Here is a 23750-nt window from a genome sequence, read left to right as displayed (position 1 = left end):
TATGGATACATACCATATACATGTGTCTTGATGCCCTTAGAATCCAGAAGAGAGTACTGGGTGTCCTGAAAGTGGAGTTCCACACTGTTAAGAGCCACTCTAAGGATGCTGGGAACTGAACCTGAGTATTCTGCAAGAGCAACAATTATTTAGTGATTACGTTGAACTATCCTTCCAGCCCCAGTTTTGTGTTTTACCTATATAATTTCACTTAATCTAAATAATTTTATGCTATTTCACTACTTTTTCCTGCATATATCTTCCTTACTTATGTATACACATGGACAGAAAACTTCAGATCTTAAACAGAGTAATACACATTTCCACAGGACGCACTTACCATTTTGTTATTAGAGATCTGAAAATGACGTTAAAGGAAGATTGCATTATATCAAATTCAGGTATTGAAGAAAATACCATAGCATACTTAAATAAAGACTAATTTAAAAAATCTCTCAGGGTTGGAGAGATGGCTAAGTGGTTAAGAGCACTGACTTTGCTCTTCCAGTGGTCCTGAGTTAAATTCCCAGCATCCTCATGGTGGCTCACAACCATCTGTAGTGGGATCTGATGCCCTCTTCTGGTGTGTCTGAGGAGAGGAACAATATACTCACATAAAAAAATAAATAAATCTTAAAAAAAATTAAAGAACATCTCTCCTAATCACGGCTTATCTCAACAGTACATCTATCGAGTTTACAGAGTATTGGATTAACTTTGAAGTAAAATTAAAACCATCCACTAATAAAACTTTAGATTTCTGCAAATATCTATTAATTAGATAGCATTTGTGATGGGGATTAGGTATTATTTGTACACATGGGTGTTTGTTTTTCAGATATCAACAAAAGATAAAAAAATTAAAGCATAAGTTTTATGTCAGACAAAAAACAGGATAATGAATATTTTCTGTATTTGATGTTGTGCTATTTAAGGGTTGAATACGCTACATTCATTTTTGGAAAACCAGCCATGGCTTAAAAATGGCTAAATCAACAAATGTCAAACAACTATATTTTACAATCTTCTTTTAAAATTTAGATAACTTAGAACCAGACAAAAGATGGGGTAAGAGTAACTGATAAAAAAGCCGCATCATAGTTAATATTTTTGTAATTAAATAATTATTGAAATTAAAAATAATTACACCATTTCCCCTTTTGCATTCCTTCTTCAAAGCACTCCATATATTCTCTCCTTAATCTTTCATATCCTTACCTTCACTCTCTCTTCAATGGTGGCCTCTTTTTCTATGATTATTATTGACTTATATCAATAATTTATATATATTTATATATATGTGAATGTGTGTGTATACAAATAAATATAACCTGCTGAGTCCTTCTGTAATTTCTATATATGATTATTTTAAAACATCAATGAAACTGTTATTAATATTTATTTATTTATTTATTTATTTATTTATTTATTTAATGGCTTAATTGTGGATTTAAAGAACGTCCCATCATGCCTTTGCTTTCAGGAGATTTGGAAGTACCCCATGATCTTACAGGATCCAAGTGCTCACACTTTCACCTCATCAAGCCAGGCTGCATTAGCAATAATTCTCTAGATGCCATCCTTGATCTTCACTGAAATCCACCATGAATGTGTTGGTTCAATAGAGAATCAGCACTAGACAGCAGTCAAACTCTTCATAATAATTCCTACATGAACACACGTCTACAGAGGAAATGGCTAAGGTTCTATAACTATCACTGAAGAAATAATATGGCTGGATCTAAATAATCCTGACTTTAAAATTGTTTCACATAACTATCAAGAAAAGCTCATCAGTTCTCTTTCTGAAAAGATAAAAACCATCCTCACTTAAGAAAATAGAATTCTGCGGGGAGAGATTTGATCAACACATCTCATGTAGAACTATGTGTTCTTAAGTCTCTCTCTCTTGACATACTGTCCTGCTGTGGGTCTCTGTATTTGTTCTCTAATGGCTGAATAATGCATGGATATATAAATACAGCACAATAGCATTAGGAGTAATCTTATGATTTTATTATTTTAGACAAGTAATAGTTGGTTTTATCCTAGGTCTATGGGTTATCAACCTCAGGAAACTCTGCAAAAAAGGAAGCAGAAGGAGTAGGGGAAACAGAGTGGATGGGAGATACCAAGAGAACCAGGTCCTTTATTTTATTTTATTTATTTATTTTTTTGGTTCTTTTTTTAGGAGCTGGGGACCGAACCCAGGGCCGTGCGCTTCCTATGTAAGCGCTCTACCACTGAGCTAAATCCCCAGCTCCCAGGTCCTTTAAAACAACTGAGCAAAGCTTACATGAACTATCAGAGACTTAAGTAGTAAACGCATAGCCTACTGGTTTGTATCAGGCCCTCTGAATATACACTGTAACTTTTAGTTTAGTTCTTTTATGATACTCCTGAGTGTCTAAAGAAGTGGATCTCTGACTCTTGTGCCTTCTCATAGGGCTCTTCTATTTTTTGTTGGCTTGACCTGTCCAATTTGAATATGATCATTTTCATTTTATCTTATTTTATTTTATGTTTTATTGTTACCTTCTAGAAGTCTTTTTTTTTTTAATGAGAGACAGAAAGGGTGTAGACTAGGTTGGGAGAGCAGGTAGGGATCAACTGGAAGGGGCATAGGGAAAGGAAATTTCTACTCAAATGAAAAAATTAAAAAATATAGAAAAGTAAAAATTCATATCATAAAAAACCCACAGAATTCCTGTGCTTCAACATATTTTTTCAAGATTTTTGCCACTTTCTGTATCACATGATAGGTTTTATTACCTCAGACATTTACAGGTTTCCCTTAAAAAGTCATCAAAACATACTATGTGCATGTTTAAAATACTCAATAATAAATAATTTATATTTAAAATGATGAAATTGTGAGGACGCTATATAATGTAGGAAATCACCTTCTTGCTCTGTACATTTCCTGATTTTGGTATAAAAAAATGATACAACTGAATGCCACTAATGTAGCTTTTCAGTTCATTGATTTTAACAAACCAGTTCAACTTTTCAAGAGCTCAGACTCACTCCCTCCCTCCCTCCTTCCTTCCTTCCTTCCTTCCTTCCTTCCTTCCTTCCTTCCTTCCTCCCCTCCCTCCCTCCCTCCCTCCCTCCTTCCTTTCTTCCTTCCTCCCCTCCCTCCCTCCCTCCGTCCTTCCTTCCTTCTTTCCTTCCTTCCTTCTTCCTTCTCCTCCTCTTCCTTCTTCTTGAGGCAGACTGTCACTATACAGCCATCTGACCCATCTTTTGAGAACCTACACAGAAAACACCAACCACACATCAACTATGTTAAGGTGAATTGTGCAGATAGCAAAAGTTCACACACTGTTTTACCACTGTTCTGTCACATGACAGAGTATTCTGACATTTAGCAGCCATGTGACCTTGAGAAAACCCTGACTTACATGTCTGTTCATGAACCTCCTCATCTGTACAATGGGAAAGATAACTGTGTATATGTGTTGGAAGGTATGTATATATGTGAAGGTATGTATTTTGTTCTTACCACAGTGATCAAAACAATGAACCAACTCTACACACAGCAAATGCTAACATCATGGCTAAATTTTATTTACATTTTTAAAAAGAGGAAGTCTCAAATTGAAATAATATGAACAAAGATCACACAGTCAACAAACAATGCATCATAGGCTCATAAAGATTGTTTTGAATTCAGTATATTCTTTTTTGCTTTGTTTTATATTACAGGGAAATCACAATTTTAGCAGCATTCCTACTGCAACACTTATAAAAATGTGATCAAAACTTGTGAAAGAAATAGTATTTTTCCTAAGGTGTCATATTTTAGTGAGACATAATTTACCATATTTTCATGTACAAATATAAAACACAGCAACTAAGAGGTCGCAAGAAGTAACAACTTTGGCCAAAATAAGTGTAATTTTATGTTTCCAAGGTCTCCTTAATTCCTCCTTTCTTGAAAAATAAGAAAGGCAATACAAAGGAAGCACCCTCATAGAGGCAGGGGTGAGGAAGGAGGAGATAGGGGGCTTGTGGAGGGGAAACTGAGAAGGGGGATAACACTTGAAATGTAAATAAGTAAAACAATCAATTAAAAAAATAAGAAACAAACAAAAAAGCCTGGGAAGAAAACTGATCAGTTTCAAGTGTTGACTTCCTGTTCAATTGCTTCCCGCATAGCACTGTGTACTCTTTACTTACATCACCAGAGGAATACCTCTAAGCATAATATACTGTGTTTTCATTATCAGTTGATGAACACCTAGGCTGACTGTATTTTTTTATGCCTTTGTTAACAGATAGCAATGAACATGGATAAACAGGTATCTCTCCAGTGAAACTCTCAACCCTCATGAGACAGCTATACTTTTGCTTTACAGTTCAATGGAGTATAGAAACTGAGTAACTTTGAATTGTTTAACACTAAATGAGCTACATGTGTCATATTCCCTCCTCTCGTGGCTCATAGCATCTCATGAAGAAGGGGAGGAAAGGTTGTTGTGGGCAAAGTTTGGGGAATACTGCTGTGAAAAAAAAGTCTTCTAGATATGATATAAATTTGCATTCATAAGCTCAGAGTGGCCATGTGTCTTAGCTGTGAAGAGACACCATGATCAAGGCAAGTCTTATAAATGACAACATTAAATTGGGGCTGGCTTACAGGTTCAGAGATTCAGTCCATTGTCATCAAGGTGGAAGCCTGACAGCATCCAGGCACCATGATGCAGGAAAAGCTGAGGGTTCTATATCTTCATCTTGAAGGAAGCCAGGAACAGACTGGGCATCCTCAGGTAGATCTCTTAGGAGAAGATCTCTAAGCCCACCCCTACAGTGACAAACCTCCTCCAACAAGGCCATACCTTCTGTTTGGACAGGTGTGGTAGAGATGTTGTTGGAGGAGTCTGAGGAGAAAGTGGGATATATATGACCAATATACATTGTGCTCTTGCATGAAGTTCTAAAGTGTTAAAAACTCATTGGTAGTTGCTTTTGTTTCAGTAACTGCATCAGTTTAAATAATTTCTAAGATTTATTTTTTCCTTGATCAAGCTTTGGAAAAAGATACCTCATACTATGTCATATCATCCGAAGTTGGGTCCTACATCTACATCCCCTTAAATGCGCTGGTATTGTTTTGTTTTCTCTGTTCACTGTGGGTCTCTAGTGTGTAACTCAGTGCCTGAGTGGATGAATTTACTTTTTAATTCAGTAAAGAGTGAAAGGGGCTATGAGACTTCTAAGGAATGTATCCAAGCACTCACAGCTTGCATGCTATACAACTGAAATTTTCACTGCAGGTTTCAGTCCCAGCACTGTGGCCATTGCATTGTGCCAACTGCTCTCCCTTGCCTCCAACAGTTTCTGCCATTGTGAACATGGAGAGTAGTAGCACAGTGGGAGTGAAGGGGGCTTAATCTTATCAAATATTGCGTTTTCTTCTTCTTTCTCCTATAGATCCATCTCCTCCCACTCCTCCCACTCCTCCCACTCCTCCTGCTCCTCCTCCTCTATTTTCTTTCTTCTTCTTGATCTGAGCAGCATTTAATCTACCACATTAAAATATAAAGTGGCCACTGTGATAATAGGAAGGGCAGTCAGTAGAGTTAATAAGTTCAAATGCACAGGCGCTAAGGAAGAGCACAGGTTGCTCTAGAAATACTGGGGGGAATGTCAGCATGAGAAATTGGGCATGATGAAAAAAGGATGAGGAGTAAGAATGGAGCACTAAGCAAACCAGACAATGTGAGGGGATTCAGAGGCCATTTTCAGTGTCTTAGGAAGTACCTGAAGAATGTAAACGGAACAATAACATTATTTTATCTGGGTTTTTGAAAGGTAACCCTAGCTATGAGTATGATGTAGAAATGGCAAATACATGTACCATGATTATATACATGCAATGTCTTACACATTGGCTTTGAAAAGATATTTAGAAAGGAAAATGAGCACTTTGCATATGTCTGTGGCATGCGGTAACACCAAAACGTCTGTTAATATTCTCTCCTGTTACTGTTTAGTTGTTGGCTTTCTGAGGTAGCAAGAATGACCCCAGAGAGAAAAGAACCTTGCCTAGAGGTAGCAACCATGATGTGAGGGGAATTCTAAGCTAGGTATAATTTCATGTTGAAAGCAGTCAGTGCATGATGCCAGTCATAATTCCCTTTAAGATGCAGCTTCTCCTGTATACCCTATGGCTGTTAATTGTGCTTTCAATTCTTCCTATGACCTCGTGAATCCTCGATGGGAAATTCTTGAGTTTTCTGTTTCATTTTATTTCATAGTTTAGAATTCACCTTCTTGAAGGAACTTTATCAGCAAGCCTCACTTTTTCAGCTCTCTCTGGTTGTTTGTTCTCACTTGTGGATGTGTAAGTACACACATGCACAGACAGATGCACACAGGGCACGGGGCTGGCGCAGTAGCTAAGTATTTACCACATGTTCATCCTATTCGTTTCCTCATAGTTGTAGAACTTTTGAGATATTATTTTTTAATTAGTATGATGAACTTCAATTTTAGCAGTCTTCATTTTTCTACCAAAGACATTTTTATACTTTTCTAAATGGATTTGTGTCTAGTTCATAAATATATATGAATATTTACATGTGTACATATGTAATTCGTGTATATGCACCTATTTATTGAACTATATGTGTTAGTTTCTTTTTTGTCCAGAGAATATTTTATAGATACTTTCATTTTTGTGTTGCTTTTTATGGATAGAAGCATTGTATAAAAATACATTATCTTTTCTTCAAATGTATTCTAGGTTAAATTCTGTCCTTCAAAACCTAGATATTTCACTTAAATAATATAGGTTTCTTATGGAAAAGTAAGTTCATAAATCATTACATAGACCCCTGGTTAAACTATAGCTATTACGAGTAGCTTTTGCAGATATATGGTATATGATTACATAGTATATGTGTGTACAGTGTATGCATGCTTTTGTTTACAGGTGTGTGTGTGTGTGTATGTGTCTTTGTGTATGTACAGAAGCCACAAGAGGATGTCAGAAAGCTTGAGTAACTTTCCTGTCAATCTTTCTTACAGTAATAAATTTGCAGGTGCACAGCCATGCCCAGATTTTTATTAATACATACATACTGAAGATTTGAACTCAAACCAGTGGGCACTTCTATCTGCCAAGGACTAGCCTCAGCTGGAAGAGGGGTTCTAACAGAAAGGGTGTCTGGGAACAGTGAAAAGAATGGCTCGAAGTCAAATCATGGATCCAGGCTGGCGACCTTTTTGCTACTTCACATAGCTTTTCCAGTCTGCTTCTCTTTATGTTCACTTTCTCTCTGGTGATTTCTCTGTCTATATTCTGCTTGCTTGCTATTCTAAGAGATCTCTTTGTCCATGTCCTGCTTGATTGTGAGTGTGTCTCTGTGTGTGCATGTGTATATCTGTGTGTCTCTGTATTGCTCTCTGTGTGTCTCTATGTATGTCAGTTCTCCAAGCAGTTCTCTTTTTTATCCTAAAAAAATTCTCTGGATAGCTCGTCTCCTGCAGGTCCAGTCTTTTATTTTATGTATCAATTCAGTCAGTTACTCCAGGTTTCCTTTAGATTTTTTATGAAACAGCATCCCATGACCGCAGCCCTTCAATTCTTAGAAAACAGCAAGCAGTTTTTCCTAAAGGTGCCAAAGAATTCAAAGATCTGCCTGCCTTTGTTAAGCACAAATGATAAACAAGTTGGGTGGAACCCTGCCCTGAAGGTACCATTTCTACCACACCTGGACCTAACCTTGCTTTGTCCCAGGCTACCTTGAACTCAGGAATCTGCCTGCCTTTCTACCTTTCTGACAAGCTGCCTTTGTTCCTTCAGATTCATGAAGCCCCGCCACCCACCCTCCAATTCATATTGCCCTCTTATATTTTGCATAGTTGAGAAATTATATATATTTTGAACTCAAGTATTTAGAGCTCTTTTCCACAGCCTTGTCCTGAAGGTCCCAGTGCTTACCATTTTGCTGAGACATTAGCTACACCTTTGACTCCTGGACTCCAGTTGTTTCTAATTCTCATGGTGTCATTAAGGTTAAGAGGGAGGACATTCCTCAGAGGAATGTGAAAATATGTAAATTATTATATAAACAAGCCTTATACACACAGCAGCCATCTACACTCCTGGATGCTCAAACCGGGGCCCTGTCCAAGGGTTAGGAACCATGTCATTCTGTCCCCACCAGGGCCACACTGGGTACAGCACCTATCTGCTGGTATATTTCCTAAGCCCCACTATAAAGGGTTTCTGAATTTTTCTTGTTCACTTCGGAGTTTTATACCTCTGATAAACAAAATTTCAAGTGATGAATAAATTAAGGGCAACAAGCACTTAATTCTATGAAGAGTAGATACCGGAGAGGGGATGTGTTAACATAGTGTCCATACTTTCAGATTGCTTGGATTAAATACTTTGAAAATGATGTTTTTTTCAAGGGTCTGCCGCTGATTTTTACAGGTTTTACTCAGAATGCTGCTGACCTTTGAAATTCAAGAAACTCTGAGCTCAAAGGAAGAAGGATACAGTATTTATGACTTGATGGAGCGCTACACAATGAAAACGCTGTGGAGACCACATTTGTGAAGACACTCCAAGAAGATCTTTTTTAAAAAATAAAGATTCTGCTCATAATCCTGATGATATAAAATAACTCCCAGATTCAACTTCTCAAGAACTGGGAGATATTCTCCGTGAAGAGGTTTCAGTGAACGCGTTTATTATTCTGTTGCAGATCATAATCTGCTTCAGGTTTCTTTGACTCTATATGAGGCCACTGGAAACGTAAAGAAAATAGTATATTTTTTTTGTAAATTAATTATATCAGGAAGAGAAGCAAAGCTCTCAACTGGTGACAGGGATTGCAGTGGAGACCGAGCATTAATAGGCAGATCCATGGTCTAAATTCTACTTGCGTATTAACGTCTGCACCCGGAGAGGGAGAGTACATGTTGAAATGATTGCTGTGTGAGAACAATGAAGGCTATCCCAAATATCCCAAATATCTTACTTCACTTTAAAAGGAAATGTGTGTATGCTTTCAATATCATGTTATCTTCATCGACAAAATCACATCTACTTAATAGTACCTTCTTCAAAATTACACTTCATAAGCATCATAATTAGGTCCAACAATTGTTATTGTATTGCACCTTCATACTCTTTCCTAATCAGATACTCTGTATATAAAAATGTGTCCATCTTCTCATGGTCTTTCCAAGAACCATATGTAGTTATAGGTTCAACACCGCAAGCACCACAGCACTGTGTTTTGCCTCACATGCCTGAAGCTCTGGCTATAGTTCCCAGCACTGAGTAATAATTAACAAAATAGGTTAGTAGTTATGTTTTTCAAATATATTGTTTGGACAACTATACTATAATTTCCCAAATCAGGAAAAAATAATATAGTACTGCCATCCAAGTCCATGTTTCTATTACAATTTTGTCAATTGACTGATCGCTCGTCTTCAGGAGGAACGAGCTGTGGGCGAATGCTTCTACCCGGTTCTATAGCAGTTATGTATAAGATGCTGGCAAAATGTTTCTACATCAGCAGTCACTCTTTTGTTATGTCTGTTATTTAGTGTATTAGAAAGAATGTCTTCCTGATCATACAACCTGCTCGTTTCTTATCAAATCAAATCTTCAAAAATAATTGACTGTAGCTACCAGTGATTGCATTTGCCTTAATCAACCATTCTGGTTCATTCATTTCTATAGCTGTTTTGTTTTGTTTTTCAAACTCACTGGCAATATATGGTAAGAAACAAATTTTATCACCTACACCTATTTTATCTGTCTATAACCTGAGCAGGAGTCATGATTCTATTCACCTTGTCATCATAGCTATAGAAAATCAAGTCCTACTGTGGTTAGGACAAAACGGCAACCAACAGATTGGGAAAAGATCTTTACCAATCCTACAACAGATAGAGGCCTTATATCCAAAATATACAAAGAACTCAAGAAGTTAGACCGCAGGGAAACAAATAACCCCCATAAAAAATGGGGTTCAGAGCTAACCAAAGAATTCACAGCTGAGGAATGCCGAATGGCTGAGAAACACCTAAAGAAATGTTCAACATCTTTAGTCATAAGGGAAATGCAAATCAAAACAACCCTGAGATCTCACCTCACACCAGTGAGAATGGCTAAGATCAAAAACTCAGGTGACAGCAGATGCTGGCGAGGATGTGGAGAAAGAGGAACACTCCTCCATTGTTGGTGGGATTGCAGACTGGTAAAACCATTCTGGAAATCAGTGTGGAGGTTCCTCAGAAAATTGGACATTGAACTGCCTGAGGATCCAGCTATACCTCTCTTGGGCATATACCCAAAAGATGCCTCAACATATAAAAGAGACACGTGCTCCACTATGTTCATCGCAGCCTTATTTATAATAGCCAGAAAATGGAAAGAACCCAGATGCCCTTCAACAGAGGAATGGATACAGAAAATGTGGTACATCTACACAATGGAATATTACTCAGCTATCAAAAACAACGGCTTTATGAAATTCGTAGGCAAATGGTTGGAACTGGAAAATATCATCCTGAGTGAGCTAACCCAATCACAGAAAGACATACATGGTATGCACTCATTGATAAGTGGCTATTAGCCCAAATGCTTGAATTACCCTAGATCCCTAGAACAAACGAAACTCAAGACGGATGATCAAAATGTGAATGCTTCACTCCTTCTTTAAATGAGGAAAAAGAATACCCTTGGCAGGGAAGGGAGAGGCAAAGATTAAAACAGAGACTGAAGGAACACCCATTCAGAGCCTGCCCCACATGTGGCCCATACATATACAGCCACCCAATTGGACAAGATGGATGAAGCAAAGAAGTGCAGACCGACAGGAGCCGGATGTAGATCGCTCCTGAGAGACACAGCCAGAATACAGCAAATACAGAGGCGAATGCCAGCAGCAAACCACTGAACTGAGAATAGGTCCCCCGTTGAAGGAATCAGAGAAAGAACTGGAAGAGCTTGAAGGGGCTCGAGACCCCAAAAGTACAACAATGTCAAGCAACCAGAGCTTCCAGGGACTAAGCCACTACCTAAAGACTATACATGGACTGACCCTGGACTCTGACCCCATAGGTAGCAATGAATATCCTAGTAAGAGCACCAGTGGAAGGGGAAGCCCTGGGTCCTGCTAAGACTGAACCCCCAGTGAGCTAGACTATGGGGGGAGGGCGGCAATGGGGGGAGGGTTGGGAGGGGGACACCCATAAGGAAGGGGAGGGGGGAGGGGGATGTTTGCCCGGAAACCGGGAAAGGGAATAACACTTAAAATGTATATAAGAAATACTCAAGTTAATAAAAAAAATAATAAAAAAAAAAGAAAATCAAGTCCTTATGCCATTCAATAAGGTTGCAACCCACTGTTATAATTTCATCCAATCCTCCTCCTTGAGCAGCTATCATATGCTTTTGCCATGATCTCAACAAGAGTTGAACAAGAGCATAGTGTCCTGTATATCAATACTCTAAGAAAGCCCAAACATCAATTCTCTAAGAGATTACCGAGTAAGATCAGCATGTTTAAAATATCTCATGCTGTGTGAATTTTATTACTTCAAGACTTTCAGTAAAATTTTTGTGTTGTATCTAACCAGCTTCATGATTCACTTCTTTTGATTCCCAGCCTTCCAGGTGGCTAACCTATGTGAAACCTTAAGGCTCTTCTTATAGCCTACAATTATTATATCATCACCTTCTGAGCCTGTTTAGTCAAAATCTACCGATCCTTCTCAGCACATCATAAAGATTCTCTATACACATAAAATCATCCCTGAAAACATACATACAAGTAACATTATATATGCATATATAAATACATACATGTATATATGTGTTTATGTATATGTATGCATAGATGCGTGCATGCATAGATAAATATGTATATAGACATACACACATATTTATCATATAATAACAATGACTGAAAGAAAGAAGCCATAAATTTGAAGGAAAATAATGGGGGGTTGAGAGTTTGAAGAAAGAAAAGAGAAGGGAGAAATGTAATTATACTATAATCACACAATATAAAATATTAAACAATGTAGAAAATGGTGTATATATTATAGTATTTTGATCTCTAATAATTATTTTACAAAATTAATTATTACTGAGCATATTTTTCTGGGATAATTTCTTAGAATACCAACATAAAAATAAGGGAAAGAACTTATTTCTTGCAATTTAAGTTTTAGGTTACATTTTCTTGATCATGCCACCTAAAGAGTTAATTCTGTAGTTTTTCCTAAAACTTTCTCTGTAGTTCTTTCCTCAGGAAAATGTGAAATGGAAGCAATTTTTAATAGTACTCAAGCTGTCTGGTATTTGTAACACCCAATAATAGAATTAAAAGTTTGGGAAGCAACTATTAGTTAAACGCCTCTAATTTCTTTGAGAGATTATTTACATAATTTAATGTTTATAGATTAAATAAAAATGATAACATGTATTATTTACAATCCACAGCACTTGTGTAGTTAAGCTGACATACAAACACCTAGGGAGAAGGATGTTGTTATGATGTCTCCAACATCTTCAGCTCCTCCAATTTCCCTGTTTGATGCTGCTGACTCCAAGATAATATGAAGTATATCTAAATTATTTAATAACAGAACATCTTCATTTTTTTAATATGATGAGGTCTGGTATGGCCCAGGCAGAACTAAAACATGCTAAGTAGTCAGGATGATCTTGAACCTCTGATTTCCTTCCCTCTGTCTTCAGGACACCAGTTACAATACCATGCTTGGCTATAAGTATTGTTAGGGACTGAACCCAGGACTTCATGTATGTCATACCAACACTCTTAGCACTGAGGTGTATCCCCAGCCTCAGGTATAATGTCATTATCTGAAGATGATACAATATCCTGTAATATGCTTGAGGTCATAACTAGCTCAAACAGTAGAAAACCTGGGTCAGCAGATATGATTGGAGGAAGTGCAAAGATGTGTAAACAGTTAAGAGCTAGGAACTGAATTGAATTTTCAGTAGGCAAATGGAAATCACAACCTTCTGTATCTCCAGTTCCAGGGATTTTAATGCCTTCTTCTCACCTTCATAGACATAGATAGGCACCCACCCATGCTTGTGGTAGACTTACATACATGTAGGCAAACACACACCACACACACACACACACACACACACACACACACATTTTAAAATAAACTTATTCTTAGAACATGGTCTCTGTCTCCCAAGTGAAAATTAGCTGCCCAACATTTCATGAAGAGACACAAATACAAGACACTAGGTTAAAAACACAAGACTTTATTACTAATAAATGGCATTACTAATAAACACTTTTATGCTAATACATAAGCCTTAATATTGCTTTTATGCTAATGCACAAGCCCTAGCATTATGAAGAAAAGGAAAAGACAAAACAGTGTTTGCTCATATCAGCTGTTGTCTTTAGTAGGGAACAAAAGACTCCTCTAACTTTCTCTCAGAGGTGAACATTATCTATCCCATAATAAACAATACATAAATCAGCTCTTTGTCCCTGAAATGAGACAGTATGTCTTCTAAACTTGTTTGATATACAAATATCTTTGTAAAGATCATCAGAAAAACGAGTAGCTGCCTTGTCTGTAGAATTTTTGAAATCTAATAGACTTAAAGATATCTGATACCCAGTTGTGGGTAGATTTAGACTGGTTTAGCATATCAGCAATATCCCGTAGACTCAGAGGACTACTGTCCTCTATTTGCTTTAGCCTTTGGCAATGTTCTTATTTATGATTGTGGGAAGTTTGCACTAATATATATATATATGTGTATATATATTATATATCACATATCACTTATTATGTGTTATACATTAAATACTATATATACATGTAATATTGGCATTTTCCAGTTATTAGCCTTTATGTTCAATAAGATACCTCAGACAGCTTGCTTATCAGCAGAAAGAGTTTATTCAGCTCAAGTCCACGATCAGTTGAGTGGACAGTGTGTGTGGCCTCTAAGCAGGGCAATAGAATGTCTGAACAACATGTTTATGGGGGAACTTGTGTTGCCAAACACGATGCCATTCAAGGGAACCAAATTTCTGTAATCCCTACTAGAGCTCATGGCAAAGGGCTTAAAGATTTTCCACTAGGATTCACCTCTCAAATATTTGAACACTCCTGAACAGGACCACCCAGGGGTTTAAAATGTTAGTCATTGTACCCTTCTAGGGCACTCAAACCTCAGCTGCCTGCACAAACTTATCAAAAAAAGGTATTTCTTCACTTGCACGTTTTGTTGATGAAGCTATACTAGTAAATTATGTGTGTGTGTGTGTGTGTGTGTGTGCGCGCGCGCGCGCGTGCGTGTGTATGTGTATTTCTAAATATTTAAATACATACTATCAGTCTGTATAATGTTACTTTTATATATGTTTTTATGGCAGACTATCGGTATTAGATAAACAATTGGTATACTATTTCCCTTGCTCTCAGCATTTCTTAGTTTCCTATAGAACTTGATGTAGGGTTGGGGGCTCGTGGTCCTTTCCCACCCACTTTTTTATGCTACTGCTGTGTTTCCTCAGCTCATGTTTCGGTAGTGATGCTGCTGAGACTTTATGTTTATAGCTTCTGACATTTGTAAGAGATAGAATCTCACAGCAAACTCTCTTGACTCCTGGATCTAACATTCTTTCTGCCCCCTCTTTCCCATTTTTCTTTGGCCTTAGGTGCAGGAGTGACCTCATAGATGTATCCATTGGATCTGGCCTCTAAAATTTTGCATTTTTATTGGTTTTAGTTTTCTGTAATTGTTTTCTATTTTGAAGAGGTATGAGAACTATACTTATATGTGGATAAAAAGACAAATGTTTAGAATGTGTTTTTAGATTATGCTGGTTTAGTAAAGTGGCCATTGTAGAGTCTCCTTCAACATTCATGTCTTAAAGTGTCTGTGTAGTTGATTAGTTTTCGAGTGGCAGGCATTGTTTCCCTCTTGTTGAGTAGGACTTCAGTCCAATTATAAAGCTGTAGGTTTCTGGTAAGGCATTCATGCCACTACTGCATATTTAAGATTATTGTGCCATAGTGGTTATTGTGATGGTTGATAGGCTTCATAACTGGATAAGGCTGTTGGTTACTTCTTTGTGCATGACATCTTCTTGTACCATGAATGCTACTCCTCAGAGAAAAGGCTTTCAGTCAGTTTCAGATCAGAACCCTTTGGCATCTCTGTCTGAATTGCACGGTGTTTTCAGCAACAGGGGCTTACCTTTCACTCTGGGGGATTACCACAGGCAATAGCAATAGCCTGATATTGAATCATTTATTTTGATAGACAATAGTAAAATAGATTTCTACTTGGGATAAAAAATATCTGATCAGTCTAGAATCCTTTACACTTTGAGAAAACTGTTATGATGAAGCCAAACAGGACATAAGACATGAACACTTCTTTTTACTGAGTTTGTACTTTTATTATTATATGGTAAATTTTTGACTATTTAAAATTTTCAAATATTTTCTTTCTTATTTTTTTTACTATGAGGGTAAGAGAAACATTGGCCTTACTGTATCTTTAATAAACACAGTCAACCTTGTAAAATGCCATTTCATATTTATATCTTTGAGCAAGGGCTGGCAATATGCTTCCTCATTTCTGCTTGTAAGTCATTCATTGTCTTCAACAAGAAGTCAACTCTTGAATTACTACCATGATTCTGGACAGAGCCAATCAACATGATTCTGAGGGCAATTTGTATTTGAATGGCCTCTAAAAGTGATCTTTATAGAAGGCAAGTGAAAAATAAATTCCCTTTGATTTAATTTAATTACTAAAGGCTAAATTTGAAAAAAATAAAAAGGGGACACTTCCTTGTAGTAGATTGACTTTTCTCCTCCCGAGGCTAAGATTTTCCAACCAAGCTCTCAGACACACACCCTGCTGTGATATAATGGGATCTCCAGAAACTGGGTTACTAAGTATTTCTAGAAACCTAAGGAAGATTCTTTAATCTTTTGACCAGTAGAGCCTCCAGTGAATATGATGAAGGATTTTCTTTTTTACTCTTTGGAATCAGATGTTCTCATTTCTCATTTCTTCTTTCCTTAAGAGAAATAACTACATAGAATGTTGTACCTGATTTGAAAATCCTAAATTATGTAACATTAAGTTCTAAACAAATGACCTCTCAGTATTTGATCGTAGATATTGGTTCAAATGGTGTTTCTTTAGCTAGTTTGAATTACTTAAGAATACAACACAACAACAACAACCTCAACAACAACAACAACAGCAGCAGCAGCAGCAGCAGCAACAACAACAACAACAAACAAATCAGAGTTATGCCTTCAACCAGGACTTCAAAAGTAAATGTGTCCTAGTTCACAGACTTCTGTTCTGTAGAAAGAATCAAAGCAGATCTCCAGCATAGAATGCTTCCCTAAAAGTAAGTGGTCCAGAAGTGCACTACTTGTTAAAACCTTTCATACTGGTATCAGAGAGCAGTAATTAGCTTATGCATTACTTTGTGATATTTAAATGTTATTTGACTACTCCGGGACTCTGGCCACCCTATTTATGCTGCACAGGTATTGGATTAAATGACACCTGAGAATCTTTATTTTCTGCATATTGTTATTTCAAAAAGATGATATTCTATAGGTCCTATGAATTCTATGAGGCTTTCATTGGAATTATTTCTAAATGGGATGGCATACGTTTTTTTCTTTTATAAAAAATTGTTTTTGAATGCCTTAATAAGTTCCATGATTTTTTTTTGTTCCAATCTCTTTTTCTCCTTGTGGGATAAACCAAGATTGAGAAATATGGTTCTACATCTTTCTAATATTCCAACTGTTTATAGTTGCTTTTCCAAATCCATTGCTTTTATGGAATTAATACTTGAATTTGAGAGCAGTAAAAAGAATACAGTTGAACCATGTCTCGTAATGTGCTTTTCTACTGTTTTCATTTATGTGATACTGAAAGTGAGCCTCTAATAAAACAATAACTTTAATCTAGATGTAGGAGACCCAACCAGGTACCATAATTCTTTCTAAAAAAAAGAAAAACGTGATGCTCAAAGAAATGAAAAATAACGATTTTTTATGAGTATGTAATTTCATATTTTAGAGTAATATATTCCTAATGTAACTACAGTCTCCTATTGAAATGCTTATGTGTTAATATTACAAGGTATGCAAATGCATTATGTAATTTCCCCCAGTGTTGCTGCTCAGTGCATAGTTCTTACCGTACTAAGAATGATGGTGCTTTCTGTAAAACCTTGTCATGAGAATTAGCTCAAGAATTATGGTTTACTGTGTAGGGGTAGGCATAGGCTTAAAGAAAACATGTTTTTAAAGGATTAAAATCCTTTTCAAGGATTGAGCAAGAGTCTTTACTAAGCAGTATAGGTGAGAGATGAAAGTAACATGGACGTATTTGGAAATGGTCTTGTCTCATAGTGTTGGTTTCTCCTGGCAACTCATGTGGCAGGGTAATGATTGTAAGAGTTGTAGTGTGTCAATTATGGCAAACCCCACAACCATGATAAACAAGACAATTACCTTTGGCTCCCAGCATAGAAAGAGCCCAATGAAGTATGGCTCCTTAGTTCGAAGTCTCATTCACAGACTCTACGACTTTTTATCAAAGGTTGGGAAACAAATACTCAGCAGAAGTGGTAGAGATGAGGTAATTATTCCTAAATTCAGAGTGCTTAGACTTTGTGTTATTTTATGATGATATAAAATAGCCAGTGGAACTGGATATATACCTTTACAAAATTAGAGTAAGGAAGTTAAGAAATTAAGAGATTCTCAAGGTTGCGTGGTTATTGTGTCCCAGGAAAAGGATGACTTCCTTTAAAATAGAACTACATAGATTCTCAATGTTGTCATCATCCGTACCCTAGTCCAAGGGACAGAACTTCACAGAAAATGTCCTTGGTTTCTGTCATAGAACTGAAGTGTTCAGTAGAAAGTGCAATGCAACATAGTGTACTATAGAATGCTTCTCATCAGCGTCTCAGGAGACAGGATGATGGAATCTGAGGAAAGTGATACATCCTTAGCTAGATTCATAGTTGTGCAGGCTCTGCTGTTTTTCTAAGAGATCTAGAAAGTGGTGGAGACATCACACATTGATTAACATGGGAGCTGGAAGGTTAGTGTGAAGATCAAGTAAAACCAAACACTGACCTCCATTCCCATGAGCCTAATGGAAGTCTAAATGTAAATCAAATGACTGATTTCCTCCAATAGGAACTGTTTTCCATTGGTCAGTCTATGATTTCCTTAATTTCTGACAGTTGGTAAGTTATATGGAATTGATAGTTTTGTGAATAAATACTAGTGTGTGTGTGTGTGTGTGTGTGTGTGTGTGTGTGTGTGTGTGTGTTTCGAGGAACTGGCCAATGCAGTCTGGCTTTGTTTTGTCTTAATTTATGCTCCAAATGCTGCTAGTATATCACAGCTTAGCACTAGTGTATCTATGTCTAGTCAATCTTACCTATTTCTCTCAAATATCCCTTTTATCTATCCTCCATATTTCTTGCAAAGGTACCATCCAGTAAAGTAAACTTAATATTGTCTCTTCTTACTCACAATTTCTGAATGGAACCATACTGCCAAGAACACAGTGGATCATTGTGTTCATTATATTGGGGGAGGTGGGGAGGAAACTTAAACAGTTAGGTTTTGCCCATCTTTCTCAGTATGAAACTTTCCATTTCTATTATTTTTATTTAGAAAAATCCTGTGCCCCATCTCAAAACCATGCTTCTTTAGGACAGCCTTATTTTCTATGATGTATTCAGTGAACTTTCCCCTTTTATTTTCCCAGTATCTAGCAGAGCATAAACAGGATAATATCTTAACTATTTTATGTTTGTTCTTATTATGACAGCATGACATTTGTGACAGTGATTTCCAGCATGTTTCATCATCAAAGGTATTGAAAAACCTTAAAATGAATAGAATATATAAAGTTTATCAGGCATTGTGACCAATTCTTGGTAAGTAGTAGATTTGTGGCTACAATGCCTTAAACACACGATTTATTTTCTTACTAAAATTTAATTCAGGTGGGGGTATACCAGGATGGTATGGCACTGCCACAAAATCAGTTGAAGCTCCATTTATGGGTTTTATTCCAAACATAAAATAGTTACCCACAGCTGTAGGACTGTTCCAGCTCCATCATCAAGCTCCCTATAAAAAATAACTACAATCCTAGTGTGAAATTAATGTGGGCTTGAGAACTGAATATGGTGTGAACTAGACTGAATGTTTATTGGGTTCTTCCATAGTTTGAGCTATGTAGAATTAGGGATTAATTTGACAGCTTAGTTTAAGCCCTTCCCCAAGTATTATGGAGAACAAAGGTATATGGAGAAATACACGGAGACTTCTCAGACTATGAGCTGCCCCTTCTGTGGAGAGGCACATTTCTAGAAACATGCATTCTTTGCAATTCTTAGAAACACTTTAAACCAATATTTTCTTTGGACAATTATTTTCCTAGTGTGAAAATGTGTCTGTTCCTAAGCAAGTTTGAAACCTCATTAGATTAAAATTTGCCTTGTCTAGGTTATTATAATTTTTTGACTCTGAGCATTACAAAGTAATCTGTTTAGGATAATAAAAAATCCTTTTCTTTAAAGATATTTATTAGGAAACTCATCATTTTTTTTAACTCTCAGAGTATGGGCCAACTTTATCTTCATGGTGAATGATCAAGATAGGCACTTCTGCCCATCTTATTATGGAGAGCTCATCCATCTGTTCTCTACTGTGTCATCAACTGGAAAAATTTATAAGCTGTGTTCAGACGCTCTACACAGCCAGCCTGTTCAAACAATGTAGATAAAAGGCACCCATCATTTTGTCCCATTTCTGATCCTAACGATTTTTGTAATACTGCAATTCTGTATCTGCTGACGACAAAGCTGTCTATTGCATAAGGGAAGCGACATCTGCAGCGTGAGCATGCTGCCTTGGCATATGGCCTGCATATTGCACAGTTATTCCGCCTCTGGGAACAAACTGTTGCAAGGTTCAATCCTTGACATAGACATTGGCTAGTTGGAAAACGTAAAGCAAAGAATTCCCCTTTTTTCTCCATCTCTGAATAGAACATCAAAAGGAGTAACTTTAATGTTTGGAAAAATACTGAAATATTCATCATGGTCTTGAGAGATAAATGGCCCTCCTTAATTCTTTTATCTTATTGCTTTCTTTTTTGTGTTTTATCTCACAAAACTTTCTTCTCATCTTTGTCTCATCTATAGATTGCTGTGTTTTGTTACATTGGAATTCTCTGAGTTTTAGGAACAACAAGAACAGTAGTTATAAGTTGTGATTATGCTTATATGTATTTTCTACATGTTACTACATTAATGGACATTATTATGATTATGATTATTATTATTATTAAATCTATGCATAAGCATTCTGTATTGCAACATGGCCCCTTACTTTTTAAATGTTTGTGACATTAAAACAAACTTTGCCTTTTAAAGAATAATGAGGCAAATGAGCCGGTTAAATTTCATAAAGCAAAAGAGATAGAAGCTTTTCCATCTGACTGCAGAACCTACAACAGAATCAGAGTTTTTCAGAATTAATTAATTTGTTCTCCCCTTCATGCTTCCTTTCCTGGGATATTCTTTCTCTATCACCTTAGAACAAAGATAGAGCAGTTGCCGTCAGTTGATAAAGACCTTCCGTGATCCCCTGAATTAAAGAACCTCTCAATCATGCCTATTCCTCCTGTTTTAATCACTTTAATTTATGTCCATGGAGTTTATGAACCAGTTTGAATTAAAACACACACACAGATATCTATCTATCTATCTATCTATCTATCTATCTATCTATCTATCTAATCTTTTTCTTTGCTCCACAATCTAGGCATGTAGCAAAAGAGGAGAGAAATTATCAAATTGTCAACCACAGTCAGTCTACTTTTCTGACTTTATATTAAAACAATGCCTGGCACAGGGAAAGTGTTCAATATGTGCTTGAATCAACACTAGGTGATCCTTTATTAATACAGATAAATGAAATCTCTGGCTATTCTTTACAACTTTTTCCTGAGTTAGTTAGTTTTCTGTATTACTTCATTTATTAGCTTGTCATCAAAACCCGTGATGTTTCTTAAGTTTCTTGCAAGTGAACGGTTTGCATGTTGCCAGAGTTTCACAGTTTCATACACGCTGGCAGAAGACATGATTCCTTCATCAAAGAAAGGATTTTGTTGTTAAAGGCACAGTCACTATCCAGTGTGCATCTTTGACTTCTCAGTGAGAGAGACAGACAGACTATACTTTTCTTTGTTTTGTTTTACATAATGTGAATTTCTGTCCTTTTCTACAGAAGGAAATGCTGTTTCTGCCTTCTAAAGTGATAGGAAAACCTACTCTTAGAAGAGGATTATCTTATAAGGAATTTTCCACAAAATCTCTGATACAAGCTAATCTGGCATGGAAGAGGAATGTGTCTTTCTTATGAGATGCAAAAATCCAGATGCATTTAGAGATTGTCTCTGAATTAATTCCACTAAGTCTTTAATTTCAAACTAATGTCTTCTTGTTCTTTTAGAGGTAACCTTATGTATTACTCTGCAGTCCATTGGATTTCTCCATGCCCTCAATATACTCACAGTCTAATACTAATTAGTAAGAAGATACAAAATCCTCTCGCTCTAAATCAAGTCTCTATTCTATCTAAATTACACGAGTACCATCTTTAAGCAATATTAGCGGCTAATGTTTCTCATAGGTGTTTCCTGAAATGCTATGTATGCTTTGACAGATTTTTGAGAATATTAAATCACACAAGAGAAGTTAATTCATGTTTACAATAGGAATATCTTCATAGGAATATCTAGACTAGGATCACCTACGACTATTGACTCTGCTCAAGCTAACACAAATTGGCATTACCTCTGGAAGATCCTATTGAACTCATCCTTTTAATGCTAACTTTCACTGCAACCAAGAATTGAAAATTGTCAAAATGTTGAATAAGATTATCCTCAGAAAGACGTTCTTTATGGTGTACAGCATTTACACAGCTATTTCATGAAGTCTCCTGGGGTGGTAACATGAAATATTCCAAAGGCAAATATCTCCATTGATGGGAATTACAGTTGCGTGTGGCTTGAGTTATTACTATCTAACGCAGTATTATGAGGAATTGCGATAAACTCATTCTATCAATTTAGAAGTCACGTTTCAAAGAGAAAGTGATTTTCTTTTTTATTATGTAACAGTGATTAAAAAAATAACAGCTAGGAAGGATATACTAGCAGTAACTTATTTGTTTAGAACAAAGGTCTTATACATCTCTGATTGCCATATAACTAAGGATGTAGGTGATGCTGGACTCAAAGTCACAGACATTTGTCTGATTCTACCTCCCACGTGATGGGATTAAGGGTATGTGCCACCAAGCTCAGCTCTTACGAACATTTTGGACATTTTGCATTAAACACCACAGGGCAGATGTTAAACTAGGTGATTTACCCAAGTCATATTATTTATGTTTCTAAGATTATGATTATTTCTAACTTTCAGGTTAAAAAACTTATAAAATGTAGATTGTTTCAGTTAAGTAATTAGCTGAACTATAACGTAACTCCCTGTTGGCCTGAAGTTGGCCTGTACATGCTACCAGGAGGTGATGTTTAATTTACTGAATTAGTTCTGAGTAAAAAAATCTCTATGATAACTTAGGTCTGGACATTCGTTCACCATGTCTAACATATATCTTCATTTAAATCAGGACAGGGAAAAAAAAACCTTACACACTCCTTGAAGACTGAAGTTCTCACTGAGCCACCATAGACCACTTACCTGGAGTGTCTACATTCTACTCTGAGACGGAAACCTACTCAAATGTGGTGACTGAGGAAAGGATCTAGCATTGCCTACCATTAATAGTAAAAGTCATGCTCAATTTTAAACATAGAAATATTTCGATGAAACCCTGCATAAAATGATTAAGGACTTCTCTTGGCTTTTCACTCTTTAGACCAAACTCTTAGCTTTCAACACAGAGAAAATAGATATTAAAATATATATTTACAACTGGCTGTGTTATTACCTTCCTTTGAACAATGGCATGGGGGAAGCTATACTTTTTGTTGATGACGAAGTTAACATTTCATGTCTCCATAAACACCGAGTTGCTGTGATAGATTTTGTAGTGATGAAGACAAAGGAACTTCAGATACCTAAACAACGTATTAGTTATTTTAAAACTCATGCTCTCCGGGGCTGTCAGGAAAACAAATACACCCGAGGAAAAGAACATCCTTGGTAGGAGTTTACAGCTGATTGCTTACATAATGGAGTAAAATCACAAAGCCAACCTTGTATTTCTTTCCACTTAAGAGATAACAGGTGATTCATTTAACAGTGAGACGACTGAAGAGTTCCTAAGTAAACAGAAAGGGAAATGGGCAAAGAACTCTGGTACCCGTCATCATGACACTAACAGACTTAAACATATGCTCCCCAGGGTATTTACGAGCACAAAACGATTGCTTCTTTTGAAAATCGTGGCTTCATGTCACCATACTGGCAGTACTGTCAAAATGATCTGGTATTTATAGCACATGCTCGAGTCTATTTCTTACTCAAATATTTGGTCCATTGATTGACAGCTTCTATTTTCAGACGTGTGTTGTTGAGTTTATGGGGACCTACGAGCATGCTCCTTGGGAGAGTCATTGAGACTCTGCTCTGAGTTTACTGCTGAGA

The 23750-nt window shown here is 36.6% G+C and overlaps 1 long non-coding RNA gene across 2 annotated transcripts in view; it reads left to right on the top strand.

Annotated features, from left to right (window-relative positions):
• LOC108352216 (uncharacterized) overlaps window positions 1–23074 on the top strand; it is a 28606-nt gene extending 5532 nt beyond the window's left edge. The window contains exons 3-4 of one of the 2 annotated variants that reach the window (XR_015631187.1): window positions 18890–18934; window positions 22771–23074. This is a non-coding gene — a long non-coding RNA (uncharacterized LOC108352216). Of the gene's footprint in view, window positions 1–8449; window positions 8624–18889; window positions 18935–22770 lie in introns of those variants that run through there. The other variant, XR_015631186.1, reaches the window with a different exon arrangement.
• Window positions 23075–23750: the final 676 nt, after the last annotated feature.

The sequence above is a fragment of the Rattus norvegicus genome, chromosome 10 (assembly GCF_021556685.1).
Source record: "Rattus norvegicus strain SHRSP/BbbUtx chromosome 10, alternate assembly SHRSP_T2T, whole genome shotgun sequence".
Classification (NCBI taxonomy): Eukaryota; Metazoa; Chordata; class Mammalia; order Rodentia; family Muridae; genus Rattus; species Rattus norvegicus.
The sequence above is the reverse complement of the archived record's forward strand: the minus strand, read 5'-3'. Positions and strand labels throughout refer to the sequence as shown.